General features: G+C 35.4%; 6 non-coding genes across 6 annotated transcripts; all 6 read left to right on the top strand.

The window, feature by feature from the left end:
- Positions 1–1,965: 1,965 nt before the first annotated feature.
- On the top strand, positions 1,966–2,039 carry Trnan-guu (transfer RNA asparagine (anticodon GUU)). The gene has a single exon. It is a non-coding gene; the product is annotated as a tRNA-Asn (tRNA).
- An 85-nt stretch (positions 2,040–2,124) lies between these two features.
- Trnan-guu (transfer RNA asparagine (anticodon GUU)) lies at positions 2,125–2,198 on the top strand. The gene has a single exon. It is a non-coding gene; the product is annotated as a tRNA-Asn (tRNA).
- Positions 2,199–2,281: 83 nt separating this feature from the next.
- Positions 2,282–2,355, top strand: Trnan-guu (transfer RNA asparagine (anticodon GUU)). The gene has a single exon. It is a non-coding gene; the product is annotated as a tRNA-Asn (tRNA).
- A 2,147-nt stretch (positions 2,356–4,502) lies between these two features.
- On the top strand, positions 4,503–4,576 carry Trnan-guu (transfer RNA asparagine (anticodon GUU)). Its single transcript has one exon. It is a non-coding gene; the product is annotated as a tRNA-Asn (tRNA).
- Positions 4,577–4,658: 82 nt separating this feature from the next.
- Trnan-guu (transfer RNA asparagine (anticodon GUU)) lies at positions 4,659–4,732 on the top strand. Its single transcript has one exon. It is a non-coding gene; the product is annotated as a tRNA-Asn (tRNA).
- An 82-nt stretch (positions 4,733–4,814) lies between these two features.
- Positions 4,815–4,888, top strand: Trnan-guu (transfer RNA asparagine (anticodon GUU)). Its single transcript has one exon. It is a non-coding gene; the product is annotated as a tRNA-Asn (tRNA).
- Positions 4,889–24,706: the final 19,818 nt, after the last annotated feature.

Below are 24,706 nucleotides of genomic sequence, written 5' to 3'. Positions count from 1 at the left end.
GTTTTTTTCAATGTTTTCCTTTTCCACCATTCGAGTGTAATAAAATTGCGATTTTTCTCTTTTCACACTCCTTATCTAAGCCGGTGGCTAATGAATATAGTTCGAAATGTAGTAACCACTTTTTCCACATTCAGTTGTTATTTATTTCGTTATTTATAAGAAACTTCGGTAGGTAAAACGTAGAATTTTTAACCGCCATTTTAAAACTTTTGACGGGTGCCACGAAACTAAATATAAAGTTTTATTATGTTAAATACCAAGTTAATGTTCACAGCACGTACTTCTAAAACCATGTATTATTATTATAATTGATCTTTTAGGCTTTGTTTACACCTTTATAATATTCACGTATTAATTGTCACTGAATTAACTGATCTTGCTCACACGCAGCCTCGAGGTGGATTCTTATGAATGATATAAGGTGAGATCATAAAGATACATACAATTCGTATGCAATATTAGTTTTATGTAAAAACTGCACAAAAAACACTGAAAACTCGAAATTGTTAACAAAACTTTTTGATTGTGACAACTGCGTTTGACAGTGCGCGTGCGGTTCTACAGATAATAATTAATTGATTTTTAGTTGTGAAGCAAAACTTTTAATAAATAATTAAATAAATGGCAAAATAAATATATTATAACGCACAAATATCTATTAGACAAATTATAGGATAAATCATAAGCAAAAGAGTATATTAAATGATCAAATATTAATCTCTTTTTTTTTTCTTATAAGCGCCGGGATGGCAAATGACTCTACTCCACCTGATGGTAAGTGGTAGTAGAGTCCAAACGCGACGACGGCCAGTACAGTCGGGAAGAATGTTCTGTACTAGCCGCCCCCGCCTTGCCGGCCCGCAAGATGCCTCTTCATCTCATTTCAGTTTGACCAAAGACTATAAACATACCAAGAGGAATTAGAATGGAACGCGCGTGTATACACGCGTCCAATGCGTAATGGCGTATGTGTGTCTGTGTTGTATGTGTGTAATGTTTAATTTTAAAAATTTAAGGTATTTGTAATGCATATCTCATTAACATTTTAACTTTCTTCACTTCTATTTAAACCCTATTTAAACTTTAACTATGCAATTTCATCCTTCTTCGTCCACGCAATTGGCGGTATTATGGATAGTTAACACAACGACACGGCTGGGCCAGTAGCGTGTTTCCTAGCTTTAGTCACCAAAATAAGGGCGTTTTGTCAAGTTGGTATTTTTTGTGATTAGTTTGCTGCGAATGGTTTTGTTTTAATCATCCTCCCAGATAGTGCATTTTTTTTTAATTATGGTGTCCTCAAATTATTTCGTCTATTTTTCGAATTTTATTTTGTGTTTTTACGCTCCGGTAATTGGAAATTAAATATAGCATATATATGTATATAACGGAGAATCGTTATTATCACGATCTCAATGTGGGCAATTACTGGGATCCGGATGAGAAATAAGCTTTTTAACATACAGTCTTTACTTCAACCAACAGAAATGTAATATTCACACTTTTTATACAATACACAGTACAGTTCCTAGGCTTGTGTTCCTTTTAATGCGGCCCTACAGAATGCAGCTCCCTTTTATTCTTTTTAAATTTAGGCTATTCATACGTCACTATTACGTTTGTGCGTTGTTTGCGGCCAGTTCTCATAAGCCGGATGCGACATATATAATAAATAACACATGCTTACAATATGGACATCCATAGAGTCAAATGGAAAACCTCCCTTTTTTGGTTTCTGCAAAAAACAGCCATGTATAATACAAATTAATATAACATTACACAACTAGTATGTATATTGTAAGGAGATAACGTTTGTATATGTGAAAACATGCAAGTATTGCTTTATTTTGAGCAGCGAGTATTAAAATCGTCCTTAATTCAATTTTTATTTGAAATGAACTTATTATTATTATTAATATAAAAATAATATAATATAAGTTCTTCTTTTTCTACAAAGATTAACAAGCCTCCGTGGCGCAATTGGCTAGCGCGTTCGGCTGTTAACCGAAAGGTTGGTGGTTCGAGCCCACCCGGGGGCGTTTATTATTTTGTTACTGTCAACATACTATTGTTGTATTATATTTCCAGTATGTGTTGAAGACATATTTACAGATTGTAAGAGAAGCCTCCGTGGCGCAATTGGCTAGCGCGTTCGGCTGTTAACCGAAAGGTTGGTGGTTCGAGCCCACCCGGGGGCGCTTATTATTTTGTTGCTGTAAATGTATTGTTATATTATCATTTCAACAATATATTGTAGCTGTTTTCAAAACACGATAAAAGAGCCTCCGTGGCGTAATCGGCTAGCGCGTTCGGCTGTTAACCGAAAGGTTGGTGGTTCAACCCCACCCGGTGGCGGTTATTATTTTATTGCTGTAAGTGTATTGTTACACTATCATTGCAATAATTTATTGTAGCGGTGTTTACGACAAGAAAAAAGAGCCTCCGTGGCGCAATTGGCCAGCGCGTTCGGCTGTTAACCGAAAGGTACGTGGGTCTAGCCCACCCGAAGGCGCTTATTATTTTTTTCTAGTTAATTAAATAAATTATTTTGAGAAAAAAGACTTAAGAACATATTGTACGCTATTTAACCAAAACAATTTGAGGAAGTTTCTATAGAATAAAAAAAACAGAAATGTTCAGACTTCGATCCTTTATTTTTCTATCTTTACATTACAAAAACACTCCAATAGTTATTTTTTTTTGAAGTTGTAGACTCAAAATTTGTCAAGGATGTTCTTCAAATATGCTTTGTAGACAGAAATCCATGAAAATATGGACGTTAATTTTTCCTGCTCATTGCTGGTAAACAAATAGGAATTTATATATGAAATGGAAATTAAAAGGGAGAAGGCATGGAGGGGTTATACAGCACACTATCTTCTTTAACTGCATAGAATATAGAAATATTAAATCCTTGAAATGCGAAAGCTTTAAGCTAATACAAACATGTTTAAGTTCTTTAAGGGTAAAACAATTTTTAATTGAAAAAAGGGATTTATGATTTGTATCGCAGCAGCGTGGTGGGATAAACCCCAAAGTTTCAAAGAAAGGAATGAGACAGCAGTAGTAGATCATTTATTGACCTTTATTGTTCATTTTATAATATTTGGAATTTATCAGACAAAAATACGATCGCTTTTTAGAGTTCAAGGTAACATGGTTAAGTTTGACTTCTACATTTCTGTTTACGAGTTGTCGATTCAGATGTGATAGAGTTAATCATCGTTATACGTTACAAAAATAAAATCTAAAGGATTTATTTTATTTTAAATAAATAATACCAACCATCCATTAAATCGTCTATGTACCACCAACCTTTAAAGCTAAGATGTTATATCTCCCGTGCCTTTAGTAACACTGGCCTTCTTATCGGAAACCGAAAAATATCAATACTAAGTACTGCTATTTAGCAGTAGAATAATTATGTGATAAATGGACTAGACTACTTAGACTGTATTGCACAACACTTTACCTCCAGGTAAAGGATATGTCATCCAATTCACCTAAGTCCAAGACAAGATGAAGCAGCGAGGTGAATTAAGCTTAGTCTCTTAGCTACCGTTGGTCATTCACCAACTATTACACTTAAATGTGATAACTTTAGATAACCTAAAAGCACAGAAGATTTATCTAAAAGATATATTAGCTCGTTTCAGTCTCCAGAGTGTAAACGGTAAAATATCAAAATAAGCGTAGACATTCTATCCCCTGAAGACCTCATTACTCGAGCTATTTTAGGACGTAGATTAGAATTGAATGCTTGCAATGATAAATTCTGTACGATGTATACAAACCTTACTATAAAATGTATGTTAAAATATATTAATTGATAATATAATCATTTTTTAATGTAGGTACCAAAATTCTCAATCTCAATTACAAAATTTAAAATACCGAAAGACTAAAAATGTATACCGTTTTTACATCTGAAGCGTGATCCCAAAATAATATGCCAAAAGACATGATATTACGAAAATATCCAAAATATCCAAAATATAAAAAATCAGGCAATATTAATATCAATTAGTCTAACTTTTTCTTACTGCCTACGCCACTGAGGTGATCAATTTGTCTATTTATTATGAGCTCGGTGATGATGATGAGGAAAATCTAGATAGGTAGGATAGAATCTTTTATCTGCAGCAAAACAGTATATTTTGTTTGGCAAATGAACGTTTGAATTAATTTGTTCTTTTTTATCATACAAAATTTACAAACGGGTATGCAAACGGGCAAATGGTCCACCTGATTGTAAGTAGTCACCATAGACATTGATACTGTTAGAGATATTAAATATCCCTTACTTAGCTAATGCTTAAATAAACCACCAACCTTGAGTTTATATTGTTTGTTTGTGACTTATCAGATTCGATGCGAATAAAACCTGCGATTGTTGTGTAATCATCTAAAATTTTGGCGGTCTTCTCAGGGGTGATATTTTTTTTCGCTGATAAATAAAAACCAATGTATTTTGAAGATTATTTTTGATAAAACAACAAAGAGTCTCTGAGGCGCAATCGGTTAGCGCGTTCAGCTGTTAACCGAAAGGTTGGTGGTTCGAGCCCACCCGGGGGCGTTTATTATTTTGTTACTATCAACATATTTTTGTATTATAGTTCCAGTATGTGTTGAATACATATTTACAGATTATTATAGAAGCCTCCGTAGCGCAATGGGCTAGCGCGTTCGGCTGTTAACCATAAGGTTGGTGGTTCGAGCCCACCCGGGGGCGTTTTTTATTTTGTTACTGTCAACATATTGTTGTATTATATTTCCGGTATGCATTGAAGACATATTTACAGATTTTTATAGGAGCCTCCGTGGCGCAATGGGCTAGCGCGTTCGGCTGTTAACCGAAAGGTTGGTGGTTCGAGCCCACCCGGGGGCGTTTATTATTATTTTTGTTGTTGTATATATTCATGTGTTATATTTCAAGTATGTGTTGAAGAAATGGCGCCTCCATGGCGCAATTGGTTCGCGCGTTTGGCTATTTTTTGGCGACGTTTTTTTTATTATTACTTTAATAATTATAAAAAAATATATTGTAATAAATATATATGTCTACTGCACTATAAAAGACAAATAGAAATAATTGTGTAAATAAAAAGAAACTGAGATAATATTTATTTAACTTTTACGGACAAAAGACAAAGGGCTTGAGACTGATCTCTTAAGTACTGTCAAGAAACAATAGAAACGATTTTATTTCCAGCTAGAAGCTTAAAAGAAGCCCATTTCACAACTAAAATGTAAAACAATAAAACATTTTGTACGAAATAAAATGAATTGTTTTCGGATATCTTATACAAATCATGTTTTATTTGTTAAGCCTTTTTCAAGAAACTTGTTAGCAGTTCTTTAACGTAAAAATTGTTTTGTAATTTTACTGTATAAAGGTTTAAAAAGAGTAAAGGCTGCTACAGCCTACGATGTCAACGGCTTAGGCCTACTCTCCTTTTGATTTGACATGCAGGTTGCCTCACGAAGTTTTCCTTAACAGCTGAGCATGATATGAATACACATAATTAAACTCATGAAAATTCAGTGGTGTTTACCCTGATGCCACTTTCTGGATCATCTTGGCCTAATAATAATATAATATGAAACATATTCAATAATTTTGATGAATCTTATAACATATGTTTTGTTAAGCCAAGTTTGCTCCGTAGCATACTTTACCAAATGATTAAAATACAAAAACACCCAAATTTTAATAAGAAGTCGTTAGTGTAGCTTAAAAGAAGTACGTAGTAAATCGGCTTGGTTTTAAAAATTATCACCTCATAAAATTTTATAGATGTATTAATAAAAATAAGAAAAACATCGAAAAAATAGCACTAAGGAAAATTTCGCGTATTGAGTGCATAAAGATATTTAAGAAATTCGTCTACTTAATATAATAAACAGAAGTATTAGACATTCCTTAAAACTACTGGTGGTAGGGCTATTGTCCTTTGTGGGATTGTTGGTGCTAGCTCGTCTGAGTAGGTACCACCCACCCACTCATCAGATATTCTACTAAAAACAGCAGTACTTGGTATTGTTGTGTTACCGTTTGAAGGGTGAGTAAGCCAGTGTAATTACAGGCACAAGGAACATAAAATTTTAGTTCTCAATATTGGTGGCGCATGGGCGATGTAAGCGATGGTTAACATTTCTTGAAATTTTAATGTCGAACATGTCGGTGGCGACATACTATTAGGTGGCCCATATGCTCGTCCGCTTCCTTATACTATAAAAAAAAACAAACTGGATTTTTCTTTAAAAGCAAATAAAACTGGTGGTTTATATACCTATTCATAAAAATAATGCATCAAAATCATTTAAAAATCGACGAAAATACTAAAATCACGTGTTATATAAATATATTTACCTATATACAGCATAGCGCTAGTAAGTGATAATACTGTATTTTGTACTGTGGTTCTTGTATCTATACATCATTGGTATGCAATAAAGAGTACAAGTAAATAAATATATACAATAAATAAATAAATAAATAAATATCCTGGGACATTATTCACACACGTCTATCTGATCTCAAACTAAGCAGAGCTTGTACTGTGGAAACCAGAAAACTGATATACTACTTTCTCTTGTAAATACATACTTATATGGATAATAACACCCAGACTCAGGACAAACAGACATGTTTATGCACACAAATGTCTGTCCTGGGTGGGAATCGAACCTGCGGCGTGAAAGGCAAGTATCTACCAACCACGCCAACCGGCCCGTCAACAGTAAAAGTTGACTAAAACATAATAAAAAATTCCAATACATTTATTTGGTGAATTTATAAAACTCTTTCTTAATATATATACTACTTACATAAAGCAATCCTGGTCATGAAAGTAAACACGCATGCCGTCACGCACGTCCTAAAATATAGGTCATAGCGTATTTAAAACGGTTTTCATGTTTTTATTTAGATTAGACGCTAATTGAACTCGAAATCACGTATTATTTAATGCGAGGCGTGTAAAAAGAGGCCTTTTTTCTTTTCAAGGAATGTCTAACAAGGCAATCTGAATCGTTAATAAACAAAATTTTAAGCTACCTCGCTTCTGGATGTCGATTTTACCAAGAAGAACCTACAAATAATTAAATCTTTACTTTATCATATTATTTAATCAATTTTACACATTAAATTATATCCTAAATTTTTTTTTATAGAATAGGAAGGCGGACGAGCGTATGGGCCACCTGATGATAAGTGGTCACCAACACCCATAGACATTGGCATTGTAAGAAATGTTACCCATCGCTTACATCACCAATGCGCCACCAACCTTGGGAACTAAGACGTTATGTCCCTTGTGCCTGTAATTACACTGGCTCAATCACCCTTCAAACGGGAACACAACAATACCAAGTACTGCTGTTTTGCGATAGAATAACTGATGAGTGAGTGGTACCTACCCAGACGAGCTTGCACAAAGCTCTACCACCAGTAGTTAACGAATAATAATTATGTTTTTTTTTCTTCTACATAAAATTGTATGGAAAAATATGCCTTTTTTATAAAATTTTATCATTAATTATGGAGTAGGTAGGAATATTTCAAGAATTAAGAATCTATGAATCTATTTATTTAAGAATCTATGTAATACTACTCCAGTTCGAATTGAAATTTTGCCCCCGTCTTACTTCCCTACATTAACAGCTATCTTTTTTTCATCATATCATCTATTTTGAATATTTGCAGATTAAGATATGATAATTCATAAATATATATTCATAATATTACATCAATAAACAATCAATTTCTTTTTTTTACCGTATTTTATATTTTTATTGCGGTCACATCCCATTCATGTAATAGAAATTACAGTATTTCTTCTTTTTAATTACAAATGTGTTTAAATAAGACGGACTTCGAAAGATTAATATAATTAATATTAAAATACAATATATAACAAATTACAATATCACGTTATTACAAATCGAATCTTGTTGTTTTGTATTGTGGCGAGTGCACAATGCGTCTAAACGCAGCACAAACATCACCTGATCAACTACGTCATTGATCAGGTGATGTTGCAGTGGTCTGATGTATGTCGTCACACGTATGGATACGCCCCTTCGGCAATATGGTCGCATGCGCATCTATTGTCCTCGCAGCGACGTCACACGCTTGACCACACCCCCAGCAAGATGGCCGCATGCATCGCTTTTGTTTTCGCCTAGGAGGAGGTCCCAAAAGTGGCAAGCACGCGTGGTGGTCATCGTGAGAGGGGAATGCCTATATAAGCGCTGTTGTTGTTGTTTATTTTTAATAAATTAATTATTTCAACTATTTTTACGGTACGCTCTAATGTAAACATTGTTGACTTGTCACAATAAATAACTCTTAAAGTCTGCCGGAGTTTTTAATTGGTGGTTAAGCTGCGATCCTCTTCAGTATCATATTATAAATGTGGATATGTACGTTTCTGTATACCACGTACTGACGCAGGTGCTTACTGGAGATGACTGTTTCGATAAGCACCTGCCCGTGATGGCGAGGCTCGAGGTGTCACCCTTCTACCACGTATGTGGGACGTGACCGGACACGGTGCATCACAACCTGACGGAGTGTGCTACGTCGAGGCCCCTCTGGAGCGTCAGCAGATATCTCTCACTACAGCGTGATAAACGCCATTGATGGAGGTATTGGGAGGAGTCGGTCTTGGTATCGTTACAATAATTGGCTAGTGCCACATACTCCCCCCCTTCACGAAGGTGAGACGCGTAAATGGTGTAATAGTATATCAATACACAGTATCAATACAAGGCATCCTCACTTTACACACACTTGTGCGCTATAATAATTCCTCGATATGGCTATTTTCCCTTGAGAATGGCCGTCGTGGCCGAAATCTGTCTGGAGAACACCATTAATGACAAAATAACCGTAAAAAAAGTCATCGTGTTGTTTGCCCGGAACTGAACTTAGTATATTCAATATTTATAACAAAGCACAGTTACATTGAACATACTTCAGCTACCAGAAAAATAACTTTAATTGTTCAAACAAAAACGTCCGGCTAATGATCTTAGCGTGACTGGGAAAAAACAGAATAATGAACCTTTACTATTTTATTACAATCTAGAAAAGCAAGGGACAAATATGAACTAATACGTAACTAACATGCTTTCTGTGCAACAATTATTTAATTACAATGTAAGTTACAAATATTTGCAGTGATTAAATATTCGAGTGAGTAAATTCTAACAATAAGCCATTTTGCTTGTAGTTATGGTTACTGATATTTTTATTAAATTTTTGCAGTTAGCGCGGTCGTAACTACTTTATGTGAAGAAATGAAAGTTTATGCGCCTGTTAAGGATTTCTTATTATAAATGTAGACGAGAGTAACTAATAGGTTTTTTTGTTTTCTAGTTACTTCATTTCTAACGGTGTAAATTAGATTTTATATTGCAACAAACCGAAACACAAATTGATTTTGACATACAATATTTGTCGATATAACAGCATATTTAAAATTTGAGCTGATTTTTTAATAGAACAAATTTGATACAGTAATATTATCGTACAAAAGAAACTCAACCACCAAAATAGAATATAATAAATATAAAAAAACCCAAGTCAGATAGATGCTTTATAATAGAAAATAACTTTTTACATAAAAAATGGTCTTAAACCTTTTTTAGTTACTCTCCAATGGAGTGAGGGAAGCTGGGTAGTCGTTGGAGTATCAACAGGCAAAAATGTAATAAGTGTAGCCATTACTTTTAAGCGTCTCAAGAAATGTAAGTTTCATATATACCTCTGATTGCGTCGCTAACAATAATACTTCGCGGAAGAGCCGTTGTAACCTACGCGAGTGATTGCGATACTATAAATTATTTGAGTTTAGGGCTGTCGATCAAATATAATACTACATACTTTAAAATTAGAATTCACTTTTAAATAACTACTAGTACTATCGGAAAGGAATTCACCAGTAGAATAAAAAATAGTACTTTATTGTATACCATAATAAAATATGAGAATATTTATTTGTCTTGTTGTACACTTTATAGGCGTCGAAAGATTTGGTGAAAGTTTAAGATGGAACAGAATCTTTATTTAAATAAAATTGTGCAAAACTCTTGGCATATTTCCATACTTTAAAACGATGAAAAATAAATTTCTAGTATCTAATACGAGAAGCTGGTTACAATAAAAGAGATAGTAAAAATCATTTTTAAGGAAAAATATATTTATATTTATTCTATTCATCATCTTTATTCTATTTATATTTACTAACTAGAGAGTTATTATACAATTATAAATTAAAACAATCACAAAATAAACATAAAACAACACCAATAAACATTAAACATATCAACGATAATATTGTGAATACCCAAATAAAATATGACAGCACCGTCTCTGTTTGTAAACCACCAAAACCCTATAGAAGGCCGCGCGTGACGTGGCTGGTGTTGATTCGTTTGACAGCGGTAGTCCGGTGCACATGCTGACTATTATAGTATTAAATGTGTAAATTTGAATAATTAATTATCGTAAAAATCAAAGTGGTAAAAATTGATGGTAAAATCAAGTACTTTTGACGTTTGCTGTTTTTTTTTAAAACGACGATGTCAGCCCATATAAATACATACATATAATGATAGCTGAACGTATGAACGTGGTTTAGCAGGTGATTATTTAAACAATGCTTCATCTATTAATCTAGTCTACTAATCTCAAGCTGATACACGAAAAAGTATTTTGATAGTATATATATTAACAATATTGTATTAATAGAACTGTTCACTTAGACCAACTGCCATGACAGTTTTTTGAACGGTATACGGTTGATGTAACAACGCCATCCAGCGGCGAGTTTTAATTAAGTGAAAAAAAACATCTCCATGACAATATACATTTATGTGGGAACTTTCAAGATTATTCTAACTATGTACAGGAAAGCCGGGCATAGTGAACAGCCCAGGCAAAGCGGATACCATCTCCCCGCGCCCTTTAGTTGTAAACAAATACAGCTAGCCCGAGTCATGAGTCCTTTGCGAAAAAAATAATAAAAATTAAAAAGTGAACATTACTTACGACTTTTCAAGGTACGTTATTCTGTAATTACTCATGTTTATATAGTACTGTATTAGCTTGATGCTATCTTCAAAATGCATGTTTTCTGGCTAAAATATTGCTAAGAATTTTATTGAGAATTCTTTTCTATATTTCATTTTAGGTTGGGTTTAATTCAACAAGTACCCACTGGGTAAAATGAACACGGGCAAAGTGGACACCGTATTTACTTTGCCCGCCAGGTGTTAATTTGGCCCAGTACGTATTTTAGCCGTGGAGCACCGGCTTAGAATAGTACTCCCCCAATCTCATCCCGTGGGTGTCGTAAGAGGCGACTGAGGGACGGGGAAAAGGGGGGATGGGCAGCAGCGTCCCCCCTCCCATAAACATCTTACCCCCTACTGCGCTCGCCAACACGCCTGCCCAGCGCGGTGAGTATGGGCAAACCCCTCCCTTAATGGCAGATGCGCCCAAAAAAAGGCCCCCAGTTACCGGCAAGCCCGCTAGGCCCGACCAAGGTAGCGGTCGCGGTATCGGCAGGGCAGGGGGTGCTAAGAATCACCGGTTCACGGCAGGCTACCGTATAAAGCTACTGAAAATGGCAACGTATAATGGACGCTCGATGAGGCTGGACCATCACCTCGCCGAATTAGAAGTAGAGTTAAGTCATATAAACTGGCATATACTGGGGTTATCTGAAGTCCGAAGACAGGGGGAGGACACGATAACTCTAGAGTCCGGTAACTTACTCTACTTCCGCGAAGGTGATAACCTCTCCCAGGGTGGTGTCGGTTTTCTAGTCAAAAAGGATCTCATTAGCAGCATTGTGGAAATCAGTAGTGTGTCGAACCGGGTAGCGTACCTTGTCCTAAAACTTTCCGGCAGGTACTCCCTGAAGGTTGTACAGGAATATGCGCCAACTTCGACATACTCTGATGATGTGGTCGAAGCGATGTACGAGGACATCGCAAAGGCCCTCAACGACACCTCGAGGGCCCACTACAATGTTGTTATGGGAGACTTTAATGCTAAAGTGGGAGTACAAGATAGCGGTGAATCGAAAGTCGGACCTTACGGCTTGGGCTGCAGAAATCACAGATGGCAAATGCTGGTAAACTTTCTCGAAGCGCAGGGGCTTTTTTTGATGAATTCTTTCTTTCAAAAGAAGCCTCAGAGGAGGTGGACCTGGCGAAGCCCCGATAACGTGACAAGGAACGAGATAGACTTTATCATTTCGAATAAAAGGCACATATTTAGAGATGTTTCAGTGATCAACAGGTTTAATACCGGAAGTGATCACCGCTTGGTTCGAGGCACTCTAAATATCAACTTAAAAGCCGAAAGATCGAGAATGATGAGGTCTACTCTCCGACCTACCATGCTCCAAGCTGCTCAAGGCTCCGAAAAGTTCCAAATGGAACTTCAAAATCAATTCACCGCGTCGGAAACCATAAGCAGCATTGATGAGAGAACCGACACGCTGGTCAAAATACTGCAAAACACATCCCGCAAGTGTTTTCCGCCACAGAGAAAAGACAACGCACCAAAACTCTCTGCTGAGACACTCGAGCTCATGAGAAAACGACAAGAACTACCATCGTTTTTGTCAGATAAGGCCTTAAACCGAACAATAAAAACGCTGACGCGACGCGATCTCCGACGCTCCAATACCCGTGCCGTCAAGGCTGCGATTGAGCAAAATCGGGGATCGAAAGTGTTCGCTCGCAAGTTTGAGAGGCCGCGTCTGACAAAACTTAAAACTGAAAATGGTGGGGTCGTTACCTCTAGGCCTGAGATTATCGGAGAAGTAGAGAGGTTTTATGGGCAGTTGTTCTCTTCAAGATCGGATAAACCCGTGGGAATTAGTATTGATGACCAGCGCGCCCCTCTTATGCGCCATTACTCCGAGGAGCTCCCGGTCGTTGACCAAGGAGAGATTAGGGCGGCTCTAGAACAGCTTAAAAACAACAAAGCTCCGGGAGATGACGGAATCACAACAGAGTTGCTTAAGGCAGGCGGGACCCCGGTCCTGAAAGAGCTAACAAGACTCTTTAATTCCGTCATCCAACATGGCAAGACCCCGGAAACGTGGAGCTGGAGTGAGGTGGTACTGTTTTTCAAGAAAGGTGATAAAACCCTCTTGAAAAACTACAGACCAATCTCCCTCCTGAGTCACGTGTATAAGCTGTTCTCAAGAGTCGTCACGAACCGTCTCGCCAGACGACTTGACGAGTTCCAGCCCCCAGAGCAAGCCGGCTTTCGATCAGGCTACAGCACCGTGGACCACATCCATACTGTCCGGCAGATTGTGCAGAAGACCGAAGAGTACAATCAGCCGCTGTGTATGGCATTTGTGGACTACGAGAAAGCCTTCGACTCCATCGAAACCTGGGCAGTGCTCGACTCATTGCAGAGATGTCATATCGATTGGAGATATATCGAGGTACTGAGATGTCTGTACAACGCCGCTACAATGACTGTCCACATCCAGGACTGTAAGACGAAGGCGATCCAACTGCGCAGAGGGGTGAGACAGGGGGATGTAATATCCCCGAAACTGTTCACCAACGCGTTGGAAGACGTTTTCAAAACGCTGGATTGGACTAGGTATGGAGTCAATGTAAACGGCGAGTACATCTCACACCTTCGATTTGCCGACGATATCGTCATCATAGCAGAGTCGCTGGAACAACTCACCGAAATGCTGCGTAGCCTAGGCGAGTCTTCCCGGTGTGTCGGTCTCGGTATGAACTTGGACAAGACCAAGGTCATGTTCAATAGGCATGTCGTGCCGGGACCGATATACGTCGAGGGGAAACCTCTCGAAGTTGTTAGTGAATATACCTACCTAGGACAGATAATACAAGTCGGTAGGAACAACTTCGAGAAGGAAGCCGATCGAAGAATTCGCTTGGGATGGGCAGCATTTGGCAACCTTCGTCAAGTCCTCAAGTCGTCTATACCGCAATGTTTGAAGACGAAAGTCTTCAACCAATGCGTCTTACCTGCCATGACATACGGTGCCGAAACGTGGACACTAACTGCGGGACTAGTCCACAAATTCAAAGTCGCTCAGCGTGCTATGGAGCGAGCTATGCTCGGAGTATCTTTGAAGGATAAGATCAGAAATGAGATTATCCGGAAAAGAACCGGAGTCACCGACATAGCTTGCAAAATTAGCAGGCTGAAGTGGCAGTGGGCTGGTCACGTATGTCGTAGGACCGATGGCCGTTGGAGCAGACGAGTCCTAGAGTGGAGACCGCGAATCGGCAAGCGCAGCGTAGGGCGCCCTCCAGCCAGGTGGACCGACGACCTTAAGAAGGTGGCGGGCACCAACTGGATGCGGAAGGCGGAGGACAGGGAGCTTTGGCGCACCTTGGGAGAGGCCTATGTTCAGCAGTGGACAACGATTGGCTGTTGATTGATTGATTGACGTATTTTACAATCTTTTATTGAGTTTTTCTTGTCTTTTTTATCTGTCTCTATGTAATGAATTCTAGTTAAAGATTTTACAGTATTAATTGCAAAAACGGTCTAACATATCCACAAAATTGGAATAAAAATGGAAAAGCTAGTGATTTAGCATTCAAAGCTAGATTTAGCACTGCTGTAAAGGAGGAAGAAAAAGCTAAATTTGTTAAAAGTACCAAATTATTAAAAATATATTGACAAAGATTAAAGAAATGTTAACACTACCAAAACGAACAAAAGAAGAAAAACAACCAAAATTGCTAAAACGAACAAAAACGTTAAAATAACCTTAAAAATGAATTATTAAAGGATCTAATGACAAAGAAAATGATGAAAAGTGTACGTGTTGTTTTTGTAGAGATGATTATATGGAAATTAACGAACAACCGGTTGATGACTGGTTCCATTGCAATTCCTTCAAGCAATGGAGTCACGAAAAATGCACGGCTTATGAGAAAAATGTCATATTTCTGTGTGACAACTGCACTGATGACTGATTAGTTGAATTTTTTATTATTCTTTCCTTCATTTACCAATGTTTTTTTTATATTATTCGGTAATTGTTCCTTAATTTATCTTATGTTCACTTTTCCCTATGGGCCTATCCACTTTACTCGGTGGTTTGGGCAAAGCGGATAGCAGTGCCAATTTTAATGTGATTAATAATTTTAAGTAAAGTACTGATGCTACGTGTTTTTTGTTAATAAAATTAATAATTTCAATAAATGCTGTTTCAAACTCAATAATGTTTTTTTATCTATCAGTATTGGTTCCCTTCCCGTAGCCCACCAAAGATTAGGGTATTCACTTTGCCCGGTCTCCCCTAAATATTTTAATTTCCAACATAAATTACACAAGTAGATAATATTAAAAATATTGAGAATAATATAACTCCGTGACAACCCTAGTCGGAGACACGTGTTACGGGTCCTTTTATCGTCGAGGAACCTTATGAGACTCGTCATGTGAAAATTTATTGTTACGTCTCACTCCCTTTTTATTTCATATCCAACTGTGTGTGTATGCCTTTATAGGCTTTATTGTTTACGTTATAATGCCATAAGTCAAGTACTTACTGGTGGTAGGGATTTTTGCAAGCTCGTCTGGGTAGGTACCACCCACTCATCACAAATTCTACCGCAAAACAACAGTACTTGGTATTGTTGTGTTTCGGTTTGAAGGGTAAATGAGCCAGTGTAATAACAGGCACAAGGGATAAAATATCTTAGTTCCCAAGATTGATGGCGCATTGGCGATGTAAGCGATGGTTAAAATTTCTTACAGTGCCAAAGTCTATGGGCGTTGGTGAACACTTACCATCACGTTGCCCATATGCTTGTCCGCCTATCTATTCTATAAAAAAAATACCTGATAGTAAGTGGACCCACAATATGTGATGAGGTGATACATTCCCGGACAAGTTTTCACAAAGCCCTACAACCAAGTAAATATTATTATCGTATTTTTTTACTCTTCTCTTCTAAGTTACTGACCTGACATTAAATAGGCCGGACATTAAATATATTTTTTTATTATTTTTTTTAAATACATTTCTGGTTAATACAATTTCATTGATATACCAAGATTGTCCATAAATATGATTCAACCATTAAAACATATTAATCGAATATATTAAACATTACACTAATGTAATTCTATCAATACTTGGTGTATAATTAATAAATTGAAATAGCAGTATTAACTGTAAATTAACTATTCATGTTACAGTTAGATAAATTAGTTGTATATTATATAATCTTTTATCAAAAATATTTATAGCACAAAGATTTGTAGTGATGACAATGGAGGTTTGATTGATTTATCATATGATATGCTCAGCGGAGAGTAGCCCACAGTGCAGATTATATTATAAAAAATTACACACTCCTTATAATCCATGTACTGTATCCAGGTATTAGACTTGATCTCAGGAATTCGAGATTGCAGCCTCATTTTTTTGTACCCAGCGTAAATTATAAGCTTTTAATGGGATTTTTGGACCAACGACTCAAAAGGTTGATGGTGTAATATACTCATACTTTTTTTCAGAATGAGTTTGCTGTTGTCTCTGCGACTCAACATGGTGGGTGAATACTGAGAAGTCAGATGATGAGAATCTACTTAAACCGGTCCTGGGCTTAGGACGTCGTCTAAACCACGGCGCACCACACCCTGTCAGAGTGTACTGCGTGCAGGCCTCAGGGGCATTCTTTGGCGGTAGTCAGCGGAGAAATCACGCTACCGAGCGTGATTATTGCCATGCGTGTTTCAAACGAGATAAAAAATAAACATCGTCGTAGCTGAGAGGAAAAACTATTATTCGAAAAATTCCAAGCTTAAACTCGGGGTCCCCGAGTTAATACGCCATTTTTGAGAGGTGATTGAGATAGCTTAATTCTCGTTTAATCGATTACACAAAGTCTCCCTGAAAAACAAACTATTGATTTAACTTGATTTATTAATAAATGTAAATCTCATGTCGAAAAAATGTTGGTACTTAAAGTTTATTAGTTAATAAAAATTTATACATATGATATATCTAATATATAAAAATCTCGTGTCACGGAGTTTGTGGTCGAACTCCTCCGAAACGGCTCGACCGATTTTTATGAAATTTGTTATGTATATTTGAGAGGTATGAGAATGGGTCGTAAAGTATATTGTACACCGCCTATTAAATGTGTCCCTATCTAAATTTTGATTTAGCATCAAAAAATACATATGACCCCAAATTATCACCCTCCTAACCCTTCATCCCATTTTGAATTCACGATTTTAGTATTTTTATATGAACAATATCAAAATAATTACTTATAATGAACTTCATCGAACTTTCGTCTACGTCATTCAGGAGAAGCGTCGCATCATTTTGACATTTAAAAATTTGCAAAATATTTAACGATTTATTTAAGTGATAAGAGATATAAACGAGTTTTATGATATTGAAAAAGTTAGTAAAATTCTAAAAGATCAAATACATTATCGGTATACAATTTTTATCAGTAAATATAACAATTTGGTCTATTTGTGTGTGTGTTACAGTGAAAAATGCCAGCAAGACGCGAGGGACGCCCATTTGGACCGTCGAACTAATAAAGCATCAAGCACGCGTAATTATAGAGCAGAAAGAACAGACGAACAAATCCAACAAAATAACGAAAATGTGCGTGTGAGCATTTATTGTCACCATTGAACGGTTTGCTATGTATCCAGGCTGTTCCTGAAGTCCATTTGCACACGAAAAAATATTGCAAAGGACTTCGTTCCTCCCCGGGTCTCTTTTTTCCCAACCGTACATTGTTTTTTATTATCGTTTTAATTTACACAATATCGTGTCTTCTGCCTCCCTAGAATTATAAAAGGATTAATTTAAATTAATATCTTAGGAGTCACAGCAAAATTAAAATTCTCGCGCTAGAAGAAAAAATATGGTGATGGCCAACGATGCGACAGCGAAATAGTCAGCGCAAAGATTATGTTGCATTCGTGTGTACTATGTTTATCCCATGTTCTACCGCCAAACAGCAATATTTAGTATTGTTGTGTTCCGGCTTAAAGGGCGATGGAGCCAGTGTAACTAGAGGCACAAGGGACAATTTGTTCCCAAGGTTGGTGGCGCATTCGCGATGTAAGGAATGGTTAATATTTTTATAGTACCAATGTATATGGGTGGGGGTGAACATTTATCAATATTATAAAGAAAACAAATAACGGACCAACTTTTTCAAAAGTTCTGTCTCATAATGTGGGACGAATGTACGATGAACCACCACTCACACACAAAATTCGTAGACATAACCTAAAAAAACAATAATAAATAAACGCATGAAAAAATTCGCTGGGTGGTGCTTTATGCATATGTATAATGACAATTAATAAGTCGCAAGGCTAAACAATGTCCGTTGGTGGCTTAGATATGGGCACACCATGTTTATCATACGGACATCCACGGAAATATACGTGGCATGTTCTCGGGTGGGCAAACCATCGAGCTTATTTGTTGGCTAAAGACGGACTGACAAAAAATATCGCACACTCAATTGCTCTTCGAAATTAATTAACTGCTTCAGGATAAAAATATATTATTTTTTTCACTTTACATTTAACTTTTAATCATACACATTCGTAGCCGGGACGATTAACTAGTTATTAAAGAACAACTAAGTGTATTAATATTATTTTAAGGAACATGCCGTGTACACATGTCCAGGATTAGGAATTAATCTTAAAATTGTATAAGTTCATAATTTTTATGTATGTTCTAATTGTATTCTGTTTGTGTACCTATGTAAATAAATAAATATATAAGCGTAGAGTTAGTTTTTAAATTTCATAATAAATACATATTAAATATGAAAATTGTATGTGGAAATGGAAAATGGTAACTACTAAGTTTCTTGACGGTTTGTCTCGGTAGAATCTATGTAAATTCTGAAGTAATGGTTGCTTTACATTTAATTCAAAACTTTTAACACGTCAATTTTTTCATGAGAATCATCATATAATATTTTGTATTAATCTAACGTTACGTTATAGATAGACGGACGAACATATGTACTATGCTCGTCCGCCTACCTATACTATAAAAAAACAAACGTGTTTTTAAAACCTATATTCATTGCATTTGATTTTTACCGTATTGTATATACTTTTTATTTTTATTACGTTCTAAAATAAAGTTTTTAATTTACATTTAGTAGTGATAAGTTCGAATAGAGTAACAGTAACAGTAACAGCTCGTAAATGTCCCACTGCTGGTCTAAGGCCTCCTCTCCCTTTTTGAGGAAAAGGTATGGAACTTATTCCACCACGCCACTCCAATGCGGATTGGTGGAATACACATGTGGCAGAATTTCAGTGAAATTAGACACATGCAGGTTTCCTCACGATGTTTCTTTCAACGTATATTACGAGATGAATTATAATCACAAATTAAGCAGATGAAAATTCAGTGGTGCTTGCCCGGGTTTGAACCGACGATTATCGGTTTAGATTCATACGTTCTTACCACTGGACCATGTCGGCTATAATATAAGTTCGAATACATAATATTTTATAAGTTAGTGAACAGAAATCATGAATGTAACTATTGTGAAACAACGATGATTTGTATTTTTTGTGGTTGTTTTACTGGTGGTAGGGCTTTGTGCAAGCTCGTCTGGGTAGGTACCACCCACTCATCAGATATTCTACCGCAAAACAGCAATACTTGATATTGTTGTGTTCCGGTTTGAAGGGTGAGTGAGCCAGTGTAATTACAGGCACAAGGGACATAAAATCTTAGTTCCCAAGGTTGGTGGCGCATTGGATATGTAAGCGATGGTTGACATTTCTTACAATGCCAATGTCTAAGAGCGTTGGTGACCACTTACCATCAGGTGGCCCATATGCTCGTCCGCCTTCCTTTTCTATAAAAAAAAAAAAAAAAAAAAAGACTAATTTAGTTAGTAATATTGTAACGACGTATAGGGCTAACTGGTATTTTTATATAACTCAGTATATTAGAATATTTTAAATATTTTTATCCAATAACTATTTTATTATCATACTTTATTTTATCAAACGACGCGACGGTTTTATAGTGTCATAATATTAGTCATTCAAAAACAAAATATAATTTAAAATTAGAATAAAAAGTAAAAATCTGATAATTAGTCGAATGCATTGAAAAGATAGCCCAGTGAAACATGCGAATCATAACTGTAGCAGAGTCAAACCCGGACTTCTGAATTTTCCTTTGCTTTAATTATATTAATTGAAGAGTAGCGAAGGAGCTTGAGGTTCATCCTTTTTTTAATATAATAGGCAGACGAACGAGCAAATTTGCCCTCTAATAGAAAATGTCTACCACTGCCCATGGACATCTGCAACACCAAAGGACTTACAAGTGCGTTGCCGGCCTCAAGTCTTCCTAAAAGAAGGAGAACATCGTGAATAAATCTGTTTGTCAAAATGAAAATCTGCCATATCTGCCACATATGTCATATCCACCAATATGTTTTAGTTAGTCATTATTAAAAAGCATATAATAGGTAAGCATATCATAAGTCTATCATCATACAGCCAACAGTATCTTTGTACCTGTTATAAGTTAATTAGGATATCCAAGCTCTTCTGTTTATGCCGGACAAATAATGATTTTTAATATATACTAGATAGGAATTAAAATGAGCCAATAGATAACACATATGGACATTAAACGATAACTATGCCTTCAAATCCAAGCAAGCACCTCTTAGATATTAAATGCAGAAGTATAATTTTTAGGAGCACGGAATGGAAACGTGTTAAGAATACAGATACGTGTTAGATGAAACTGTACCGGTTGAATAAACTCCAATCATTGTTTTAACAGAAGAGGGGGACTTGTTGCTCAACAATGAGACATTTACAATGATTTATTGTTCATACTATTAATTATATGTAGAGAATAATAAAAGCAAAGAATAATACATGTAATGTACAATACAATAAATATTGTTTTATTTTTCTTTATCGTGTTTGGTTTTCCTTCTTCCTTTCTTACCTCTCTCATCCTTCTGCTTATTACATGTTCTTGTATTATCTATGTTCCATTCCTACATTTGCAATTTTGAAGAAACTCTAAAAGTATTTGTGTGGTATAAACTGACAGTACTGTGATTTCTTATTTAAGCATATTTTTACTTTTTGCTCGGTTATACTTATCAAATAAAGTTTGTATGACATTTATTTGACTATAATTAAACTAGTTTTTACAAATTTAAATGAATATAAAACATTTAGCAATATACTATTTGAACTCGAAGTTCCTTATTGTACCGTTTTTAAAGACTCAACTATGGTCTTCCTAGTGTAAGTTACAAACTTAAAACTTTCTCGTAATTGAGATAACATCTACAAGACAATGAGCGTCTGCTTGTAATTCTAAAGTTCAACACGATATATTTGTTAAGGGCCTTATAGGTAAAACAAAGCGGTGAATATATTGGACGCGTTTGAAGTTTGTAATGGAACAATTTGCTTTGATGTTCTGTGTTCGAATTTTAAACTATTACAGGAAAGGTAGCAAAGGAATGAATTATAATATATTTTTTTTTAATTTAAAGATACTAGTGTGCGTCCCAAAATTATTATTATTTACCAAAAATAAATTAAATAGGTTAGTTTTTATTATAAAATGGATGATGGATGAAATGGCTAATGGGTTTCCTCATGGTCATAAGTTGTCACCACCGCTCGAAGACATTGGCATCGTAAGGAATATTAACTATTCCATACAATACAACGTCAATACGCCACCATACCTGGGCACTAAAATGTTATGTCCCATATGTCTGTAGTTATACTGGCCCACGAACCCTTTAAATTGAAACACAAAATTGCTAAGTAGTGATAAGAATCTGCGTAAATCTGTATCATGTAGTGACAATTCAAAAACCTGCATTGGAGAAGCGTGGTGGAATAGGCTCCAATACGTTCTACAGTATTTTCATTCTTTTGTTACATTTAGTTTAATATCTCAGGAACCAATAAAATTGTCACAAATGCTTACAAACCATCCTCTAGTTGTAAAAAAGGTACAATTTAAATAAAAAAGGATTCAATTTAAAACATTAATAATTTTTCGAAAATAAACGCAAGTGTTCTGCTAAATATTTTTACGTACCAATATAAAATGATTTTAAAGGTAATTTTATTACCATCTATGAAACATAACTTATTTAGGCTTAATATAAAGTGGAGTTTGTTAGTCAACAGTGCGTGTTGGCTGTCTAGCTTGTGAACAGTTTTCAGTGTTACTAAAATTATGTATTATATTATTAACAAACCCTTTCCCGAACTCCGTAACTCTATTAAACTGTGAAACTGGTTTTAGGTGGTATTTTAGCATTATACAGCGTAAGTAAGTTTTATATAAGCTATCATGCTTGTTAAATAGCTTAATAAAACTGCATGCTTCATATTGCTTCAATTTTGGTGATATTGTTTACATAATGCAATAATGAAATGAATGAAAAAACTCAAAACTCAAATAGCCATATTAACTTTAAAAGATGCAGTTATTTTGAAAACATAGACAGACACATAAATTTTATTTATTTGTATGGATGTATAGATGAAACTATTTTGCCCATTTTTTCCTGTTTAACTGGATTTTTTAGTATGACGCGGGCGAAGCCGCGGGTGAATCGCTAGTTTTTAATGTATTTTAAAGTTATATTATACTGTCATGCCCGTCTGTGTAGGTACCACCTACTCATCATATATTTTACCGTCAAGTAGCAATATTTGGTTTTGCTGTGTTCCGGTTTGAAGACTGAACAAGTGAAACAACATCTGAGTTTTTAAAGTTGGTGGGACATTGGAAATGTAAGGGATGATTAATATTATTAAAAAAATTGAACTCTCATAAACGTAAGTCATTTCTCTTGTATGATTGCTATCTGATCTTTATATCAAATAAAAATGTTTTAATTAAATAGACTATTACAAGTAATTAATCAATATAATTATAAAACAAGTAGTAATTAATATTACAAGTAATAATGTGGATACTGAGAAAAATCAGCAAGAATTCAGTAGTTTTTCTTTTTTAAATACAAATTACATAAATCACATACACTTGTTCCTACATAAGATCCAGAAATCATTTAATCCATGCATTTTTGTAAGATATATATTATATTTATTGTATCGTAACAGCCTGTGAATGTCCAACTGCTGGGTTAAGGCATCCTCTCCCTTTTTGAGGAGAAGGTTTGGAACTTATTCCACCACGCTGCTCCAATGCGGGTTGGTGGAATACACATGTGGCAGAATTTCACTTCACCTTACTTCACCGTAAAGCACGAGATGAATTATAATCACAAATTAAGCACATGAAAATTCAGTAGTGTTGCCCGGGCTTAAACCCACGATCACCGGTTAAGATTCACGCGTTCTTACCACTGGGCCATCTCAGCTTTTGTAAGATATATATTATTATATTGGTTACATTTTATTTAATATTCCAATTAAATTTTTTTCTCACGTTTTGATATGATATATTCGTAAATTAATCGACTAAATCTAATAGTCAATAGTAATTATTACCTCTGTACCGGTCCGTACGAGTGGGAGCCTGCTAATCTGCAAAACAGTTATTTCTAGTATGAATAGCAGTCTCTCACAAAGGAATGTGACATTTAACGTTTTAATACTGATTAATTAAATTACCTGTATTTTTCCTTTGTGATGAGAAATAAATATCATTTCATATATCCATATTATATTCAATTTAATTTTTATATAATATTAATAGACATATTTGAATTACAATACATTACAAGCGCTAAAAGCCTTTAGTTTAAAGGTAATATAGGATTTATAGTACTTATCTGTGATATGGATTTTTATTAAATTTATAGTACTGGTCATATATATATTTGTAATATTAACATTATAATTCTATTTTATTTACTGAAATAATAATGCAGTGATGTATCTTAATGAGAATTGACATTTTTTTCGAAATAAATGCTTTAAATGTATTTAATAACACATAAAAAAGAAGTTGGCTTAGTTACGATGAGTGGACGCAGAGAGAGCTTTTAAATAAAAAGTTTCGCGATAAACTTCGTAGTAGAATAAGTAGCCAAGAATTTTTAATCTTCTTTTTTTCATTTTTTTGTACTAAAACGTCGAGTAAATTTGCTAGCTGAGGATAATATTTGATTATGCCTATTGGACAAGATATAAAATTCGAACTTGGAACCTTAGAAATCGTAGCCGTATTCACAATCCACGAGACTAACGACACAGAGTCCTACATATTAATATGATCATAAAAAGGGTAAGTTGGAAGAAGAATCAAAAGCAACAGCTACCAACTTGAGATAAGTAGTAATACGGCGTTAAAGCTAAAAAATATTAATCATTTTTTGTACGAAAATTTAGGATGGAAAAACATTTTCTAGAATCGCGCTAACCTCAGGTTCGCCACAATATATAAATATTCTTTTAAAATAGAAAATAGAGTTTGCATTTTTGGAACGTTTTGTTTCATTTAAATTTCCACGTAGTGGTGACAAGTGTCAATTGGAGTCAGGAATAGGTTTTTAAATCGTGAGTAATCGTGGGGATTAAACAAAAGCGATCGTTTGCCGCATAAATTCAAAATCTTTACAGCATTACACTTGGTTATTGATTATCAAAAATGTAACACCGGTTCGGAAA

This window comes from Nymphalis io, chromosome 21, assembly GCF_905147045.1.
Source record: "Nymphalis io chromosome 21, ilAglIoxx1.1, whole genome shotgun sequence".
NCBI lineage: Eukaryota > Metazoa > Arthropoda > Insecta > Lepidoptera > Nymphalidae > Nymphalis > Nymphalis io.
Note: the sequence above shows the minus strand (reverse complement) of the source record. Positions and strands in the feature narration are given on the sequence as shown.